The sequence below is a fragment of the Alligator sinensis genome, unplaced genomic scaffold (assembly GCF_000455745.1).
Source record: "Alligator sinensis unplaced genomic scaffold, ASM45574v1 scaffold264_1, whole genome shotgun sequence".
Classification (NCBI taxonomy): Eukaryota; Metazoa; Chordata; order Crocodylia; family Alligatoridae; genus Alligator; species Alligator sinensis.
In genome coordinates, this window is record NW_005841831.1 from 7,339,329 (window position 1) to 7,348,692 (window position 9,364).

At 44.0% G+C, this 9,364-nt stretch overlaps 1 protein-coding gene across 2 annotated transcripts in view; it reads right to left on the reverse strand.

The window, feature by feature from the left end:
* HIVEP3 (human immunodeficiency virus type I enhancer binding protein 3) overlaps window positions 1-9,212 on the reverse strand; it is a 195,094-nt gene extending 185,882 nt beyond the window's left edge. For both annotated transcript variants that reach the window (XM_006014855.3, XM_025213336.1), the window contains exon 1: window positions 8,581-9,212. The gene's annotated coding sequence lies outside the window, so the exon portion shown is untranslated. The remainder of the gene's footprint in view (window positions 1-8,580) is intronic.
* Window positions 9,213-9,364: the final 152 nt, after the last annotated feature.

Below are 9,364 nucleotides of genomic sequence, written 5' to 3' on the forward strand. Positions count from 1 at the left end.
CTGCTCCTGGCCTTCTCCATACTGCGTGCATCCATGGAACTGCCAGCTGCAACTAGGCCCTCAATTAGGAAATTAAATTTAGCATCTTTTTCCAAACTGTTTGCCGCAGTTAGTTGCTGTTGCACACTGTAAAACAACATAAAAATAAGTACAGCCTGGGACTGCAGTACTTTACAAACTGTTGTGAATGAAGCCTGGCTTCCCTGTGTGGAAGTTGAGGCACAGACTTTGTCTCCCTGGGGAAGCCGACTGGAGGAGGCTTTACAGAAAACCCATTCCAGAATAACGCCCACTATGGACATCCTGTTCCAAAATTAAAGCAACTCCTATTTCAGCAAAAAGTGTTTACTTACTGGACCCACTCTGGCCAATTTTCCCATGTTCATAAAGCCGGAGTGGGGAAATGACTTACCCACATTCACACTACAAGTCTCTGGCGCACAAGCTCAACCAAAACATGTTAGTTTAATGCTGGAAATCCTCTGGCCTGATTTAAATAAGAGATAAGACTAGATGGATATATATGCTGGTCCCTTTTGGCCTTGAACTCTTTGAGCTAGGAAAAATGATAAAGATCTTTTGAAGCTTATACCCCTGCCATACCCATATCATGCCAAACTCTGTCTTAAAGCACCTGCACTTTCCCATCTCCCTTGATCTTCAGCCAGGGAAAAGCAAGTTTCTCTTGGGGTTTTATTCCTTCAGCTCTGAGAAAGAAACAAAAGAAATACTTGAGTATTACGAGCAGACTGGTGGGAAATACCTGAACCCAACTGCCATTCTGTGCTTGGGAAAGTGCCACATTTTCTATAATCTGGTGTTTGCTCTTGGTTCTTGTTTGACCTTCCATTGCACTATTTTATTCAAAGGTCTCTAATTTTTCAAAAGAGGAACTGTACTTTAAAAGGCAACAAATAAGCCAATAAAACCTAATTTTTGTCTCTACAACCTATAAAGTCTATTATATTTGAGCAGGAAAACATCATGTAAATCTAAACAAATAAATGTAAAGTGCTAAGTTGCTGGCTCAGGTTCAATTAAAGACTTCCAGCACCTGTTTCCCCTTGTACAAAAAACAAAACAAAACAAAAAAACCCTCCTCTCCTAACACAAGCCTTCTCAGGAGAACCCAGTCTGGCGGTGCTTAGTCTAGTGGATCATTCTTTTCCCTAAATAGTGGGATTCCCAGACGCGAGGACAGTTAACAGTACTAATTTTTTTCCTTTTCTGTTTTAAAGGACAGGTGCCAGATCCACAGCTGGTGTAAACAGCCACAGTACTTGTAACATGAAGGGAGCTCTGCAGATTTACACCAGCTAAGAATCTAGCCCTCCATCAACTCTAATCCTCCTGCATTAGACATGATGCTGTCTTGGATGCACTAACCAGTGACTGAGTGCTAGTTTGGCTGTGATTATCTAGCTGAAAAGAAGAGAGAAACTGTAGGGTGTTTTGTTTTATTTAGATGCTGTTTTCTTCCTAGCAATTACTTCAGGAAGCCTATGAGCTTTGCAAAAACATTTTTTATTTGAACTCCTGAATTTTCTCATTTTTGTCTTATCTTTACTTTTTCTACTTTTTTTTTTTCCAATTAAGATTACTGTTTCCTCAGAAGGAAACAAAAACAAGAAAATAGAATAAAGGGCAGGAGGAAGTGAATGAAACCTGTGGGTAGCTATTTAAAGAGTCAGTGATGCCTCATGGAAAACCATGAAACACATTCCATCTACTAGCGGTTCTGTTGCTCCAGCCTTGGCTCCGTTTTTTGCTTCCCTTGGATTATTTCTTGTGAGAGCTATGGGTCTAGAAACAAGCTCTCTATTTCCTGATTGTCCATCCTTTCATACGGCTCTTTCCCCAACTGATGCTGGGATCTGTTTTGTAATGTGAAGTAATTTCCATAGCTCCTGCAAGAGATGGCACTACCAGGCTGGAATTTCAGCACTTTGGGGCTTGGTGAAAGGTAAATAGAGAGCAATAAGAAACAGAGACGCAGTCTGCAAGGAAGCCTACAGAGTGAGACAGCAAAATGCAGAACCCTGGAGCTTTGACAGACCTGCCAAGTGTCAAGCCTGCATTGCACGTGACACTCGCTTTTGGCAGCTCTACCTGCATAGCTGGTAAGCAAAGTTTATGAGAGATACACCCCCTCCTGCAGCCTAGAAAAGAAGCAATGGGCCGTAAGCCAGGTGACCAAGGTCATGTCCAGATGTGCATGGACATTTTGTTCCCTGGGGACAGCTAGTGGTGGCACACTTTGCACTACCACTAGCTATCCCCAGGATTTGCCTGTGCCACGCAGCAAGTTACCCCGGGTGGGGTAGGGGAGGCTAGGGCCAACACTGGGCTGGCCCCAGTAGCCTTATCTGGGGTCCTGGGGGCCTCCTGGGACTACAGCAGCAGCTATCCTGCCGTGCGGAGCCTGCCTGGCCGTGGAGCTTGGCTCCAGCCAGCCAGGTTCCGGCTTCGGGTGGCACACAGTGCTGCCATGTGCGCTGCTCCACTTTCTTTTTCGGCAGGTTTTTTTGACCACTGGATATCTGGGGGTCAAAAAACACTTCCATACTGCTCCCTTGCAACACAAAGAACAACTGAACATAATGCACAGCCGTGCTCGTCTGGACACGGCCCAGAAGTCCTACTTCTAGCTCACCTCCTGAATGCTGTTAATAACTCTTTGTATTTCACAGCCTATACTACTAAACAAATCCTTGCATCTCTACCATATTAGGCCAGTATCTTTCCTGTATTTTGCAAATGAGATAAGTAAGAAATTATGCAGGCTTACTTCTGGTAAGGGGTGAGGCAGAACCAAGGTTAAATCCAAATCTTACTTTGCCACACTACCAAATCATGCACTTGCCTAGCCTGCCTTTAACCACAAGACCACACTTAGAGCCAAGAACATAACTCTAGGCTCCTGGTACCTGCTGCCTCATAAATAATTGTACAAACCACTGTTAAAGTATATGTCACTCATTCTCTATAGCTAAACCCACTTAGAAAATAACTGCCTGTTTCATCATCAAGTTACTCCTGTAGTGGCAAAAAAATAAGGGTTTGCTCTGGCTCTAAGGTTCAAAATCTATTTACAATTCTCATGGAAAATAATATGAAACTGTATACTTAGCAATTCCTCCTGAGGTCTGCAAGTGAGCTACTTATCCTGAGATACAGACTTGCCAAGAAACACAAGAGTGGTACTTCCCTCTGGTGCTCCCTACCAGGTATGTGGCAATAGAGGTTCCTGGCTGGATGTAGGAGCATGGTAAAAAGAGCTTATTGAGCTAGTATATTTAAAATCTGGGTTCCTGGGGAAACATCCACTTCGCATTGACTTGGATCCTGCTAATTTTCTTTAATTTCACTCAAAGTCTGCTCACAGAGCACCAGGCACACTCCGATCTTGCCGCTTCCTGGGGTAACATATTAAAAATTCAAATGTAACATCTAGATCCTGCTAGACCCAGCCAATCTGTGGCTACAACTCCAAGAATCCCAGAGCCTGCAAATCTAGTTGCTGTCAGTCCGCCAGATTAATATGGACCCCAGCAGAACAACCATGGTGCAATCCTGGACTGTGGAAATTTTTCTAGGAGATCTTTAAAGGTCTGCGGGAGGGGCAGGAAAAGGGCCAGATGACGTTGGCAGAAGAGAAGACTCGGAGCTACAAGTCATGGAGCTGCCGGAACTGGTCACATTTGCCCAGAAACATATCCGCCCCCTCTTCCCTGCCAACCTGCCTCCCCCTTTAAAGTTTACTATAAGGTTAAAGACAGCATTTACTGAACTCACAGTTTGCCACTTAAACTGATGTACTTGTGCTCTTTAAAACTCCAAGCCAGATTCTCCCCTGCCTTTCATCTCATCTCATTATTTACATCTGTGCAAAGTGAATGTAAAATGCTACCTCACTCACCCACACCAGCCATAGCATTTTACATTCACTCTGCCCAGAAGTGAGTGACTGCACAAGCTGCAAGACAGCATGGAATGAGGATCCTGATGCTCAAGGAATGCCCATTTTTGAAGTGTGGGTACAACTTGATCTTGCTAATATTTTCCTTCCACTGACCCCTGTATGAAAGCTGCTGAATGGTTTTCACTCACACTCTCCAAAATAAAAGCGCCTCAATTCAGAAAGCTTTGTGCAACACCAAAGAGGGAGTTAGAAAGAATATATTTAGACAGTCTTAGCTAGATTCGTTATTATTGCTCCTGCTCAGGAAAAAGCTTCTCAGAAATTTTCCATATAACATGGCTGGCTCTGAACACTAAAAAAAAAAAAAAAAAAAAATCTTCTGCTCATCTTCCTCTGCCTTGCAGAGATCAGTCTCTGCCCTGAAGAGCACATAACCCTGTTTGCGCAAGGACAGCTTGCTCACACTGTGGCTATGGAAAGTTTTGTGCATAGAGAAATGGGACAGCATGGTGAGGGCATGGTTAGGTTCAAGTACCTGGGAAAGCCAATACTATGCTATCTGCATCTGGGCTGGACTTAAGTGGGGGTGGGGAAGGGTGGTCTGGGATATTGTCAGTACCTTTCTAGCAGAAATGGTAAGAGGTGGTAGGGAGTGAAGGTTTGCCGCACATTTATTCTCATGAGTGCTTTTGATTGGGTGAAAAAATCTCCCAGTCTCTTTAACATGTGCTCTTCCTAACACACAAGGCTTTCTTTGACTCGTGTTAAAAGATTCGTTTATGCAGAGATGCAATTAGAGCAGGGTTGGATACAAATCTTCTGATTACTGTAATGATTATACTGACTGAGATCCTGATTAGCAGGCAAAGGGAATGACTGGCTGGTTAATTCTCATTTGCACAGCAGTGAGAAGGCTGATAGCAACGTCTTACAAGGTGGTCTCAGCAGAAGAGCTTAGCCCGGGAGGACACATGAGGAATCTTTCACTCCAACAGGGCCAGGCTAACAAACTAAAGGTAGGAAAAACTCAACGAGTGTGCGGAGTAGAACAGAGGAAAAGAATAAGCAAGGCCCCCCAGCATCATAACTGCCCCAGCTGACTGCAGATCCCAGCAGAGCCATAAAGAGCTGCTTAAAAGCAACATTTTTAGGCTAAGGACAGACAGACAAAAATACCCGAGGCTAAATCAACTAAATCTTTGCAGGTTAGTCTAAACTGCATAGATTGAACTGATAAGCAAGTGAACAGGATTTACTTTTGATTCCAGAAATGCAGCCACATGCCTGCAGTGGCTCAAACCAGAAGCTGGGGGGCACTAGAGCATGCCTCCCTGCTCAACTGAAGGCTAGCCCACCCACCCTTCGAGGAAGGGGCTTGCAGGGGAGGTGCAAAGCACCCTGTGATGCTGGGGAACTGGGAGTTAACTTGAGTCTCGATGGGATCTGGGACAGAAGTTCAGTAAACTGATTTAACCTAAATCAGTTTGATACTACATCCATCCAGATTTATCTTAAATCGGTTTTGACCATTTTGAAAGTGGTTTAAGCACGCTGAACTTGTGTTGTGTTACAGATTGGAACTGGCTTCTGATCATTTATATCAGTTTGTGTGTAATTTCTGTCCCTAGCCTCAATGCTGGATAAAAATAGTGTTTAAATTTTAAAAAATACTTACTTTCCTTTTCAGAATGTATTTTAAGTGTGAGCCCATTTTTAAGAAAGCAACCACTAGAAGATGATTTAGAAATGACAAATCCACCAAAATACAATTTGAATTCAACAGGTGCAGCCAGACATAACCAGGAGTTATAAAGGCAATACTCCTCCGAGTACAGAGTCAGCAAGAACTTGAAGACTGGAGCATTGAAGAAATTAAAAGTAAATGAGCTATTTCAGTGCAAAAGGACTTTGTCCAACATAACCATGGGAATTCACCAGAGACATGCTGCAGGGAGTTCCCAGGAGTCCCTGCTAAAGATCGGCCACTAAACTAAAGGGATGGTTTGGGTGATTTCCCAAACCCTGAGAAATCCTTACACTCTCCGGTTACTGCTAAAATTATCCAAGATAGAGATGCTTTAATCCTGTGAGCTCAGAAAATATTTCTCAGTTGCGCTTTTTTAGTTTTTATGTTTGAAATAAAAGTTAGGTATTTCAAAATGTTTTCTCAGTGGACTCATTCCTATATATCCCCCTAGAAGTCCTATATGCATGATCTCACATATGCACACACACACGCGCGCGCACACACTGCAAACTACACATGCTGAACACTGTGCTATTCTCCTGAAAGCCTCTGTATATTTTTCAAGAGTAAACTCCAAACATTTCTGAGTTTGTCTGCCCCACAATTCTGCCTCCCTCCTTGGTTATGGCGATGAGAACGTGATTTTGCCTACATGGGAAAACAAACGAGCAGTGTCTGCAGTCCCTTTCTCCATTTTGTCTGTCACAAAAACAGCTGGGACAGATTTAAGGAGCGAGGAAAGAAATTTCGTGGGAGCTCCCTGTTAAAATATGGAGAATACAAGAGATGCAGCAGTGGCCAAGAGTATATCTGTATACAAACCTTTCTTAAATAAATTATAAATGTCACTGAGACATCAGAAATATACCCACTGTAGATTAAGATTATTTTAATCTGTAACAGTGGATGTAATGTAATTCAATCCACTTTCTTTACACTTCGGCCAATTGGCATGGAAATAAATGTGTGTTCAACAGGTGCAGAACATTTTCTAATAGAGGAGGCTGGGGAAGCACCAATATATATGAGAGTGTCTGAGGACACGTAGAAAATTGCTGCAAGGACAACTGTAACTTGCTTGCACTTTCACCAGCACTGTACTTAATTAAGAATTGAAATGCTAGCTTTCCATTTTTGATACACAAATAGAGATTCCCTGTTCATGTCCCCTGTCCCAGTCACCCCCCCACACCTTTTCCATAATAATGACGAAAGTGAATTTTGTGGTGAAGGAAGAGGCCATGTCACAAGACTTGTAGAAAGAAGACCTCTAACTCTCAGAAGAGAGACAGCGAAGAGAGCACAGAGGATGGAGACACGCATTTCCCTTATGCATCACTGCTAGGGCTGAGAAGGGAATTTGATCCTGCTGGCTGGGCCCACTCAGTCCTGAGCCTGTCTGCTGAGGCTGCCAACTGGGTGGGGGTTACAATTAATGCTACTATTGTGGTTTTTGTTTCTCCACCCATCCAGTCAGATGATAACTGAGATGCTTCCATTCTCCCATTATGTTTCTACACAAACTGCTGTTTTATTCCTATAGGGAGTCTGAATTCTGACCATACTGCATATATGTGGGAAACAGAATGTAAAGTTTCTAAACTGTTGAGGTTGTGTAAACAAAGCCCAACACAACAGCCTCCAATGAACATTAACAGGCCTTTTCTGCTTCATGCTCTCAAGGGAACCCAAAAAACCTAGCAAGAGGAATCAGGACAAGAGGCACAGGACCCATCAAAGAAGGGATATCAAAGTATCTGGTGGCCTGCTTTCCAGATGCTGAAGACTAAAAGTGTCCCTGCCTACTGACACTAGTAATTTTCAGATACCTGTCCAGTAAAAGCTAGCATGCCATGAGTTTGAATTCTGTTGGTCACACTACACATTTTCATGTCAACTGCCACAATCATTTTCACGTGCCAGAGTTTAACTTGGCAGAATTGCCAAAAAGCTCTCCTGATAGCTGCACAGTGAATTCCAAACCTCAATGGCTAAAAAATTTGAGAACATACACAGCCCTTTCCAGCAACCTCTTACATGAAATAAAAAAGCATACATTTGCATGCAGGAACTCAATTCATGTCTGCAGTTCAGATCACTCCTCTGGGTATATCACAGACATTATTAATTTCCATCAAGAAGGATTAAGAAACTTAAATCATTAGTGTTCATTTTCTCAGTCTTAATGCATTCTAAAACTGCCTTATTTAATGCTGATGTGCAGATGTTAATCTGCAATTTTATCTTAAAAAGATAAAATACCCAACTGGTTACCCCAGTTAAAGGCCCACCTATTTTGCAGATATCTCTGCGTGTATTGTCCTAATCTAGCAGGGTTTTTCCTTCTCTTTTTTTTTTTTTATACTCTAATCTTAGAAAGTCAGTCTGATGCAAAGCTGTCCTCCAGCACCTTGTTAAAAGAGCCTGCACACAACCATCAGATGTCACACAACAACATCCTTATCATTTCCCACTTCTACTAATAAAGAAGAAAATAAAAGCCATTCTGGATCAATGTCTCCTAAAACAACCAGTGACCCCCCCAGTGCCACCAGTGCCAGTCCCAAGCAGAACTCCTAGAGAACATCAATTAAAGATACACTGCCATTAACATTCAAACTGCAGCTTATTTATCTGCCAGCACTGGTGCCTGGGCTGCCTGGCGAAGCATCAAGAGAAACAAGCTCTTGGTGTATACAGTAGTCCTACATCCAGTAACTCCTGGTTACTCATTAGAGTGACCTCATCAGGGAGACATGCCTGAGTGGTACAAGTGCCCTTAATTGACTCTGGCCTAATTTGCTGTGCTTCCCCCCCACCCACCCCTCTCTGTTTTGATCATAGCTGATAAGAAGAGAAAAACACCACTGTATGTTCATTGTTCAGAAGGAAGCAATCGGGATTTCATTACCTGCAGAGACTCTGTTCCCATGCCCCCTGTACTGCAGCCTTCTTTCTCTCATGACTGTCTTGTAAGAGGTAGGAACCCTGAGACTTCAGGGGGATGTTCTGACTGGCTGTAATAGAAAAGGTTATTTTTAAAGCTCCTTATTTGGGCAGTGATGTAAAGGGAAGTTGTTCAGTCAGCACCACCCACTTTTTCCATTCACTACACATTGTTTCCTGTTGTCAAGCAGCTGCTGTAGCTTTCAGTACAGACAAGGGAATCCTTCAGCCCTTGGCTGGCTGTCAGGCATTGCACAACTTAATAGTGTGTTATTGAGACACTCCTCTCCGGGGCCAAACTGCTTATGTTCTTATCAGACATGTCTTCCTTTAAAACTATCGCTAACAACTCTTCCCGGCTTGACCATAGACTTTGGGATAAAAATGTCAGGCGGTCTCTCCCTTTCTCTTTCTCTCTCCCTCCGTCAGAACGGCTTCCTTCTTCTCTGCGGGGCCGAGCGCGTACGCGAACCTGCCCCCGTGTCCCCAGAGCCCGGGCGCGAGGCGGGGGAGGATGAGGTTTCCTCTCACTCAAAGCCTCTCCGTGCTTCTGAGCTGCGCGGTGGGTGTGAGCTAACAGGACAGCGCGCGGGGCTGCAGAGTTTCCCAGCACCAATCACTCGCCAAAGCAAGCAGCTCCCACAGCTGTGGGGCCGGGGCAGCTCCTGCCAGGGGACCCCGTGACACAACCCCTGCGGGCGGCGGCATCGCTCCCCGGCGCGGGGCGGAGCGCTCGGCTCGTGCGCCCG